Source organism: Phasianus colchicus, chromosome Z (genome assembly GCF_987193195.1).
Source record: "Phasianus colchicus chromosome Z, bPhaCol1.hap1.1, whole genome shotgun sequence".
Lineage (NCBI taxonomy): Eukaryota > Metazoa > Chordata > Aves > Galliformes > Phasianidae > Phasianus > Phasianus colchicus.
Window position 1 is genome coordinate 68,962,536 of NC_143476.1, and position 11,642 is coordinate 68,974,177.

The window sequence follows — 11,642 nt, forward strand, 5'->3', positions numbered from 1 at the left end:
AGCAACAAATATTTATTTAGCATTGAGTAATGGAGCATTCAGATTTCATTTGTGGCTTCAGTAATAAATTAAAGGTATTATTTTGTTAGGGAACCAGTTATGTGTTCTCCCCCTTCTCAGATTCTAGGTGAGTAAGTGAACAAGACATATGCTGTCCTGACTGACATTTGATCGGTTGATCTGGATTTAGACCAGATGAACAATAAAAGTAATACAATGATTTTTCCCCTCAGTTGAAATGAGGCTCTTAATCTCCCTTCTCCATTAGAATAGCAACACCATTCTAACAGTTTATGTTCTCTTGCAACATGTGTACATGCTTTTTTGAATAGATATTCAATTTTTTTTTTTTTTTTTTTTTCCTACAGTATTATTGCTATCAATGACAGTACCAGGACCCCAAAGAATTTCCATTAGAGAGTATACTGAAGTATGTAGCTGTTTCATGGATTGGCTCTAAAGTAAGAGAACGTACTTTCCTTTTGGTTCACTTCCCTTTTAGTGAATAAACAGCTTTCTATGCAGGGTTTCATGCAGCCAAATTTAAGTGAATGTAGCACTTGAGCTGGATTTTCATTATATTCCATCTATAGCTCAGATACATCACTTATATAATGCTCTCCAAACAATTTGGATTGAGATGTTTGTACAACTTTTATATCATCAGTCAAAGTCAAAGATAATAAGGAGAGTAAATGGAGAGAGAACTGGTATTTATTTATTTATTATTAAATCTTCATTTCCTGATTGGGCTGTAACAGATTACCTGCTGGACAACCCAGTGTTGGAAGTTCTTCCTTCTGCAGTTTATAGTGTTGCATGTTGCATGACTAAAAGGTCCACGAAGTTCAGAGCATCTCTCCCCTACATGAGGAGCTGCCAAGATACCTGGGAAGACTTTGTAAGGATGTACTCAGGAGAGCTCAGATTGATTCTTAACTTCAAGTAGATTTCACACTTTCTATATTTCTTAAATCCATCCCTTCAAGATGTTAAGCAAAGAAAAATATTCTAGCAAGCATCATAAGAATCAGTTCAAGAATGTGCACCCAAAGTGATAATGTCTTGCCTTTACTAGTACTTCAATTAAAAATTTTTAAATCCTTCATAATCAAATTCCTACTAATATCCACAAGCAAGCAGAGCAGACTGCAATCATTGAGGCATCCCGGGTGGATTTCAGCTCTGAGGTGAAGAGTGTCACTTTCTGCTCAGTTACCTGGTCTTCATGTCCATTCAGACTTTTCTCTAAATGGCTATGCTGTGTGATAAACGTGCCTTACAGAGTGCACAATTGCTCCAAGGGAAACCGAAACAATCCTCCACATGGTTTGAAGAAGGCCAGCAAACTGTGGAGCTGGTAGTAACTGCTAGAGGTCTGGGAACAAGTCAACTTCTTTTCTGCTCCCCATTTGCATTGTGAAGAATTTCAGCCTTTGTTTGCAATTTTAACACTGAGGGAATTTGGAACACGAAATGGTGTATTCTCCTGGCCTTGTGTTCTGATGCACTACCGAGCAGAAGGACACTAGCAATGATAGGAAGAGATGAAAAAAAAATATTGAAGCAAGCAAGCAAGTAGAAGACAGATGGAAGGAAGAATGCATTCTGCTACCCAAACAGTAAAAAACAAAAATGGTACTGGAAGAATAAAGCACCCTGAAACTGGTCACAAAAGAAAGCTAATTCAAACACATATGCACATTGACATGTATTTATTGAAAGAATCTAAAACATTAAGTGAATGTTTCTTTAGATTTCAGTTCAGAGTGATCCATTCCAGAAGTGAGCCCACAAAATTATTTTTCGGTCACTTTGTACTCAGATCTTTTTTTAGATAGATCAAATCAACCAATAAAGTTGTAGACTGAAATATAAGCAAATAAGACAAAACCCCACCCCGACGTGAATTGCCCTTCATTGACTGTATTTTCAGGTATTTAAAAAAAAAAAAAAAAAAAAAAAAAAAAATCTTTATGCTTTTTGAGCAGGAGATTAAGAGGCTGAAATGTAACAGAGGTTATTCTTTGTTCATTCCTGCTTATGTGTATAAAATCAAGACCTGAAGCAATAGGGGTCATTAGTCTACCACTAGCGGGATTACAACAGCTCTTCTTCTCATGGCATATTTCATTTTTTTAATACGTATTGTGGTGACCATCCTTCTGTGCTTCAGGTCTGCCAAGCTGTCCTTCAAGGAAAGTGAAGCAGAAAAAAACTGAATTCCAAAAAAAAGTTCCTAATGATTCAGGGTATTTCCAAAGAGACAGGATCCAGTTGCAGCTGTATTTGTCCCTCTTTGTCAAGGGAGACACCTTTAAAATTAAAACATTACCCTTACAACCCAAAGTGTAGAGCCCATCATATAGTTACGTTATGGTGGCAGGTCATATTCCCAACTCCAGCCAACAGTGACTTGTTAAACATTGTTTCCCACAGGTTAATTACTATTAGGTGTGGTTGAGAAATTAAAATTCCAGTTGCATTTCATGGGCAATGGGAACAGTGTATCTTGACTAATTAAAATCCTTTTCTATAATGCAGAGCACAAGTAGAAAATAAGCTTCTGATTTGATCTGAAGGCTACCGATTTTTTTACATGAGGATTTGATAGGGAGTTGCGTGTTTAGTAGTATACTCATGAGGTATAGAAGATGAAATTGTGAAAACTTGCTTAAATTAAACCTGTGCACTCTGGGGGACCCATGCGTTTGTGAACAAAGAGCAGAAAGAAAGTGAAAATATCCTATTAAACCCCATTTAAGAACTGCTTTAGTGTTTGTGAAGTGTAGAGCCTCATTAAATCCACCATTCCTGGAATCCAGGCAAAACACTTTGCACAATTCAATTGTTGTTTTTACAACTAATTATTTTTATTTTCTAATAAATGCCCTATGCCATGAGCAAAGAACAGATTTTTTTCCCTTTTATTTAGCACAGCTTCAAACACTTGCAATAAAGGTGAGTGTATTTTGCTGCTCTTTGGCTTCAACAACATTTGTTCTATAACAAAATCAATTAGACTGGTGTAGCCCCAGTTTCTTTCCCCCCTCATTTCTGGCTGTTGAACTTGAATCTCTCTCAAAAGTACTTTCTCCCTTAGCCACAATATTTTTTTATGTTATAATAAATTGGTTGTTGTTTGGTTTAAATAGAAGAGATGAGAAAGCAACCAAACAGGCATCTTCAGAACAAAAATTGGAACATGAAGAGACACTTCAAGCTTTTGCTTTTCCACTGATGAGGCATTCCCTATTTATGAAAAATAAATTAATTCCCTGCTTACATTTGCTGTTTTCCTAGTTATATGTATTTTCACCATTAATTAATGGAGAGATGAGAGACTGCAGCACAACAAGCACTACGCAATATGAATGGATGTTAGGGCTTGCTGAATAGCTTTTCTCCTTCAAGCATTGTTTTAGGTGGTGGCTGCGACAAGGAAAAGACTCCTTCCCCTTTTTTGTTATGCATCCATGAGCAATTGTTGGAGACCTGGCCGTGCATCTGAATAAAGGGTAGGAACCTTACTAATACACAAATCATCAGCAGGGCAGATAACATAATGGCCTGCATGGAAAAATAGAACAAATCTTCTTTTTCCTTATTTTAATTAAGGAAATGCTCTATGGAGACTGTGGGATAGAGAGAGGCAAGTACTTTCTCTCAGAGCAGCTGCAATTTTCTGCAACCTCAGTCACAATGATTATGTCTCAGTGCTGGCCTGGGTCCCAAACAATCTCCAAAGTCCTGTTCTGTAGGACTTTTGTCTGCTTTGCGTGTTCATTCTGTACTAAAAAATGGGCACTGGGACTTCATCTCATGTTCAAAGTGTAAGCAGTATGAAATGCAGCAACAAACCTTTACCATCCACGTTGGCCCTGCATGTTCGTTGCTTGTTACAGAATTAAACTATATTTTGGTAGGTACTGAGAAAACTTCATCCCTCTGTTTGGTTAGGAAAGGAATAGGAATCTACAGCATCTTCCGATTTTCCAAGAAAACAGACCACAAGGACTGGAGGGGATACAATGCTCCATGCTCTTGTATCTCATGCTGTCGATGCTAAGAACATGTTGTTAATACAGGGAAGTGGTTATTCTTGGTTTTAAGCGCAGTCCCGCACAATAAGGTCCAGAACACACACAAGACCTTCAGCAGTGTCAACAGTATGTCTGAAAAAATAATACCAGTCATGATAAGAATATGCCCCAACAGCAGAACAAAGGGAGCTGTGGGCTGCTGTGGGAAGTTCCTTAAAAATGTGGGACTACTTTGATCCACAGAAGCTTGTCACGGAGCTATGTAATAAAGCCAAGTCATATGAATTTGTAGTTAAAAGATGAACCAATTAGAGACTGAATAATTTGTGATATAACTGATAACAGGTCAGAGCAAGGTTATTGCAGGAAATGGACTTGACTTTGCAAAGAACATTGGATATTTGCAGGGCTAGTGAAACTGCCTCTCAAATTAAAGTGTTAGTAAGCAGTGAAAGAACAGAGGTGCATCTCATTAAAAATAAATATCAGGGCATACAGTCAGAAGTCTTCACTAAAGAAAACATTGCTTTTTTTTTTTTTAAAGTAAGCAAAACAAACACAACAAAATTAGAAGAGTTACATTACATATGCAATCTTAAAGAAACCACATTTAGTTTGAATTTGAATGTGGACTTTTCTTAAGTAAGATAAGATGCTTTCATGTGACCAAGGTCAGAAAATAAACACAGACCTTTCCTTGGCATTCACAGGTTGCCTTTAGTGCTTGCATAATAGTAAAAATATTAGCAGTGGGCCAAAAATCATGGCTCATATTCACAAAACATTCAGAGCTGTCAATTAATGAGACAGAAATTGACATTAAATCATATGCAGCTCAAGAACAGTTTCCCATGTTGAACTTCCAGAAAAATAGTTCTCCCCAAGACAAGACAAAACTAAAGTCTGCATGGTTGTGTTTGCTTTTTGATTAAGAAATGAACAGAATATGGATTCAAAAAGTATATAGTTGAGGTGGCAGGTTGGTCAAAGCCTTCTCAGTTCCAAATCTGAAATTCATCTGATGTGAGAAATGTGTGCCCAATAAGAGAGGACCTTCACCTTCTTATGGAACTAATCTTCCACACCAGGGATAAAACCAAACCAACCAACTAAACAAACCAAAAAGCAAAAAACAACATGCTTCCCCTACCTGTATATTTTACACACTGTACACTGGAAATTCATATCCAAACTTCTGCACAGTTAAAGGAAACACTTTGAAAAAGCCAACATAAATGAAAATGTCTGCTTGATTCTTTAAAAAGAGTAGGATTTTAGTTATCATTCACTCCAAGCATACCAAATCCAGTGCTTGGATTATCAACACTGCCATTTTGTATGCTGAGACACACAGCGTTGAAGTAATCAAAATGGTTGCCAAACTGTTTTGCCAGTAGGGCCAGATCTGCTTTACCATTAGGCCCCTGAGAAAGGAAGATAGGAGAGAGGCGTTGTGGAGACATACATGAAGGAATGTAGCAACAATTGGGAAAAATGCTAGTAAACATTGTGTTATGATACTGCTTAATCTCTCGCTATGAAGTCTTTGTATCTTCTAAGAAACATACATCTGTGGTAAGCAAAACAGATAGATATAGTGATACAGAGATCCACCATAGGATTTCTTTGTTCCTCTGAAGAAGAAGGAGCTGGCTGCAATTAATAGCATAAAGATCAGCATCTGGTGGCTATTACTTACACTGTAGAAACCACCTGGGTGCCAGAGCATAGAATTTCAAAACACAGGCATTCCCACATCTTCTTAACTGTTTGACTTAACTAAGTCAGTGGACTATAGAGAAAGACAGGCAGATCTTGGCCAAGAGAAAGGGAGCATAGGAAAGTGCAAAGTAGAAAGCAGCTGAGAAAAAAAACAACATTTTTCTGTATGGACATTGACCAAACAGAGTGAAGCACATTAACCTCAGCTAGAAGTATGTGGTACAGTGGTGCCAAAAAAAGACACTCTTGCCAGAAGAAGTTTTGCCACTTTCTGTGTTATCGAAAGGGAAAAGGTCAAAAAGGTTCTTTTTTGGACATACAGTTGTACAGTTTAATATCCAGTAAGAGTCCTTTGTGTAGGAATGACAGCCTCTGTAACAGAAAACTGGAGCTTTGCAATGCTGTATGGTATTTTCCCCAGACAGTATAGCGTACATGTCTGATAAGATAAAATACTATATGCTGTCTGTGAAACTGTTCCCTTGTTCACAGCACAGTTGTGTGTATGCAAACAGGTCTGCTTCTGGGGTGACAAATCCAGAACTGTTCCTCAACTGCCATCCATACAATTTCTAAATTGAATAGTCAAAGAGAAAATCTGCCCTTGAGTGCTTCAACCCTGAACAAAATAAATATTGACAACTTCTCATCTCCACTGAATTTACATGAGGGATGAGCAGTAGAGCACAATATGGATGGCTCCATGGCAAGTCAAGGTGACACAAATGATCACACCTTTCTTCTTCTTCACAATGACATTTCTGGCCAACCTGGCAGTGAGATGACTTTCCCTACTTGCAGACCTCTGGGCACAGGTGAATGAAGACTTTCCATTTGCTTTAGTTTTTAGGGAGTGAAGAGATGGCCTAGGAATTTGCTATTCACAGGACTGAACTGAGCTGAAAAAAATGCCTTTAAAATAACTCATCACTTCTGAAAATGTATGCCATAAACATTTTCTACACAGGTGGCTGTTGTCCATTCATCAGTTTTTCCTCCTGAGGCTTCATTAGACACGTGTTTGTTACTTCTAAATTAGTTTTAAAGGGATGGGGGCTCAGTTTTAAAAGCAGGATGTGTGCCAGTGAATTCAGGATTGGGATTTACTAGTTTTCTTAATTTCTCTCTGCCTCACCTGATACATACATGTATCAGGTGTGAGAAGCTGCTGCTGTGTGGTTGCCATACAAATACCATTATACTGACACCAAGACAGCCACATTTTTATTATTAGAACACACTGTGTTCACTTACTGGCTTTCAAATTTTCAACTTCTAGATCAGCCACTGGGTTTGGATTTTGCTTGTAAAGATGATCCTGAAAGATGTGAAAGATGTGAAAGATGTATGGCTTGCCATAATCCTACAGCTGGCTCTCCATTTCAAGTTATCAGCGTATCCTTGCAGCCATTTCTAGATGTATTTCTGATGAAGGAGGACTGGCCTTTGGTTGCTTGCCTTAGAATAACTGAAAGCAATTGAAAGACCATTTTTTTTTTTGAGCTGAAGGCAGCATGGTAAAAAAAATTGCAGTTTCTGCGATTTATTGAATTACTAAAGTATGCAAAAATTATTAATCACTCTAAACATGAGAAATAACTCCTGGCTTTCTTCTCTTGGTCTCACTCAACTTCAACTGCCCTCTCTGAATTAGTCCCAGAAGACAATTATTATTTATATTACAGCAGCACCTAGAGGCCCCTGCTGAAATCAGAGCGCTATTGCACAGTGCACTGCACACACCTGCAGAAAGGCACAATCCTGCTTCATGCCTTGTCATTGCAGCTGGTTAACCAGAGGAAGAAGAGCGGTGGACAAAGCAGGAGTGAATCCAGAGCATGCACCCATGCTAACTCAGGCTGTAGAGTTGCTGTGCACTCTTGTCACCTAAGTGGGAAGCCAGCCTCCTTGCAACCACACTGCTTGCAGAGGTGAGATCTAATGGGCTACTGCTACACTGATGCCAGGAGACCAACTGATGGGAACCAGAGGGCTGGGGTAGTCGCCACAGTCACCAGTTGAAGAAAAGTACCTGGGCCCAGTACACCCCAATGCTGGCACACTGCAGGAGGACTTTCAAGTTTTGAGCTCTGGCTGGAAGGAAGATGGGGAAAGCAAGGAGTTTGTCAGTGGGGGGGACAGCTCTGCTTCTGCTGTCATCCCTGCTGCTATCTGTTCCAGAACTGACCAGTGGAACACCTCTGGGCTTGCTTTTTCCCACTCTGCTTGGGGTTAAAGAGGGCTACAAGATGTAACAAGGTTTGGAAATCACCCAGCAGGGCTCATTCATTCTTGGCTCCAGCCCTTATTAATGGAGAGTGCTTCAGATCTGAGGCTAAATCACTGGCTGAAGAGGACAGGAGCAGACAAAAGGCAAGGGGTACTGCATGTGACCTGTGAGCTGGAAGTGTAACAAGAACGATTTGGAAATACTGCAAAGAGCAAACTGATCCTGGTAGCAGTGTCAATAGCCTCCCCTGTGAGCACTAATTATATTATTACGAAAACAGACTAACACAAAACTAAAGCACAGAAACATACATTTAAGATCTGGCCAGATGCCAGTGTGCTCAAGGCACATTCTTCATACCAGCTGAATTATGATGCTGTGCTATTTGGTTTGCTATAGCGCTTAAGAATGCTAATTCTCAACCCACGTCCTGCCATGGACCATCCCATAAAAACACAGATGGCCAGCACAGCACCCATCCCAAAATGCCTATACTGTGTGTCCAAGGTCAGAGGAGTGGAGGCAGTTTAAGAAAGAGCAGGCCAGCAAGGTGGGCATTTGTCTCCAGGTTTCCACAGCCAAGCTATTGTCAAGGCAGAGAAGACGGCTTCTCTGAGAACAGTGTGACTTTACTGATGCTTCTGGTGAGACTGTCATTGAAGTGGAATATAGATTTTTTCAGATGTTTCCCCTTCTATCTTCAAGGCACTTACTATGCAGCCACCAAGTGAAATGTTCCAAAACAAATATATTGCAATCTCCTGTACAGAAACAGTTCATACAGACAAGCATCAGCAGTTGCTTGGGAGCAGATAAGATCATTGCAAGCAATACATCAGGTCTTTGCTTGATGCTTCAAGTTTAAATAATAGCAGCTTCCATTTCCTGGGTTACAAACAGCAAGTATTTGCCAATGGTACCTTAGTAATTTGCAAAGCAGGGAAGAAGGGAAGACACCCACCCCCTTCTCCCCCCCTACACACTTTTTTTTGGCTAATCGGATGATGATGAAGAACATGTCTGTGTATGGGAGAGGAGCTGGGGTCATGGGGCCAGAGCCACACGGGGGGGATTTGTATGCAATGAGAATAAATCTGTGAAAATGTGTAAGCGGAGCTGCAGAAGGAAATCTGCAGCCGCCTGAGCCAGGCGGTTGAATGGCAGAGAGGATGGAGGCTATTTGAATACTGATGTGGCCCTCACTTTCTTCCATTTCCATTAATGACATGCTCATCAAGGGCAAACAATGGGACCGGCTGCCTGCGCCTGTCACACTGTGTGGGTGCTGGGAATGCCAGGCTGTCATCCCGGGGCTGCATTTAGAGACCTGCACGCTAATAAGAAGTGCTCTGTGCCGTCAATGCAGACAGGTGCTTCCGAGGCTGGGACATGCTCCATTCCCTTCCCCTGAAACCCTCCTCTCCCAGCCCCCTGACAGACACCATGAAATGCACAAATTAACAGCCCCATCATGTTGGGCTGCTGCTGCCTGCGGTGAAAGCAGAAAATCAAGTTGTCACCCAGGGTGCAGTGATAAAGCCACAGCCTCATTTCTCTGTTGGTGCCCTATAATAGCAAATGCCAGACAGCTGGATGGATTGGGAGGTTTTAGATTAGGCTCCCGATGCACTTTGGCCACTGAATTAGCAGTTGCTGTTTTCATGCGGATTATTCGTGTGCAAAGCAAACATCTGGAGAAAGCAGAGGCTCCAGGGTCAGATATTCGATGCGTCTTTCTCCTAATGAAGCGGATATAGCGGAAAGTGTTCAGTGCTTTTGGAAAAAAAATTCTGCAGTGAAAAAGCAGAAACCCTCCCATATTTGCCTTTGGAGACCTTCCCAGCAAATGCAAACATTTGTTCATGACCAAGCTGAACAAGGCCCTCCAGTCAAGATGAGTTTGTAATCCTACAGAAGAAGTGGCTGGAGGAAAGTCACAGCAGATCTTTGTGGTAAGGTGAAACGTTTGAAGGCATTTTATCTTCATAGCACAGGATCCCTCCCTGGCAGTGGGCTGTTCTCACAGCCACCCAAGTCCTACTGCAATAACAGGGTAGGCCTTTCACGCTTGAATAGCTCAGCTGCAGATGAGAACTAGTGGCCAGAGGTCAGAATGCAAAGCAGGACCAAAACTGCTCTGAAATTTTTGTTGCCACGGGACAAGGACAGATATCTGGGATTCTGAAAGTAAAACCAAGCTGAAATGGAACTGAAAACAGCAGAACTGGACAGCAGTAGTGAGCGGCCAGATTTGCCCCAGAAAGCACCGAAGCAGCCCTGAGGAACAGAGGGGTCTGAGCCCTTCAGACTCCAAGGAGTTTAATGACATAATGGCCTGAGAACTTCAACATAAAACAGGAAGAGCAACTAACGAAACTTACAACATAAAACCCCCCTCCTGTCATTTTTATAGTAATAGTAAAACACTTTATTGAATTTATGAGCTACATAATGACTATGAAGAATGTAACTTGAATTAGAACCAACTCAGAAGTATAATATCAACTATAAACCCTTTTCTATTATCCCATCCCTTTATCATCATCCTCTCTTGCGCTTTTTAAATCAGGGAATATTACTTTCTTCAAAATTTAGTCTGAGATCTGTCTCCCAACTTCTTAATACATCAAGCAAGTTCCTCTGATGGATGTGTGGCCAATTAAACAAGTTGTGGCCCACAAACAAATTGAGCTGAGAATGCATCAAAATGAAAGCAAACCACGTTTCTGCGCAAGCTGCATCTGGGGAGGTGCACAGGAATATTCTGCAGGTTGTGTCTACGAAGCTGCATGGCAAGGCACAGCACGACGTATTGAGAGAGTTCAGAACACAAAATGCAAGTCTTCTGTAGAAACCTTAGAAACAAAAGAGCAATCCCAGGATGTGCACAGGGAGCCAGGGAGTCCATTTAGGACTGGGCACATTAGCAGGGCTCTGAAGCACCCTCTCTGGAGCCCTTTCTGTCCCCGGGTTTTGACACAAGCGATAAAACCTGCACAAATCCAGGGAAAGCGTTTATATCCCGATCCATTATTTTTGTGGAGGAGTTTGTAAATGAGTGATTGTGTGGGAGGGAAATGTACATAACACAGCTAAAGCAGCATGTTTTACTGTGTTTTCTGATTCCATTTTACTCCTTTAGTCTCTCTGGTCCCTGAGGATTTTTCTGAAGGGGCGATAAAATAAAATGGGTGAAACAAAGCCATAAGCCAGTTAAGTCTGAAAGACATGTCATCTCATCTAAAAAGAAGAAACGGACCATTTCCATGCCTAGGGCTGACAGCAACGCCTGAGCTAGCAATAGCGCTATTCCATTTGATTTATAGAATAATGGGGTGACAAATGATGACAAAAATAAACTTTTACTGCACTGAACTGCTCCTTTATTTATGAAATTTGGCCAAGTAGTGAAATCTTTTATCTGCAAGTTGTAACATGGAGTGGAAACGAGCGATTATGGTGTGGTAATAGTAATCCAGTGATGGAGGCCGAGTCAGTTGGAAATGGATTGAGGTAAAATAACTACCGCACCATGATAAATGTGAACAGCGCTTTGCTGACAGATGATCTAACAGGTGTTCATAACAACTATATAAGAGGATTTATTTATGACTAGCCACAGCCGCAGCACTGTAAATCAACTCCAG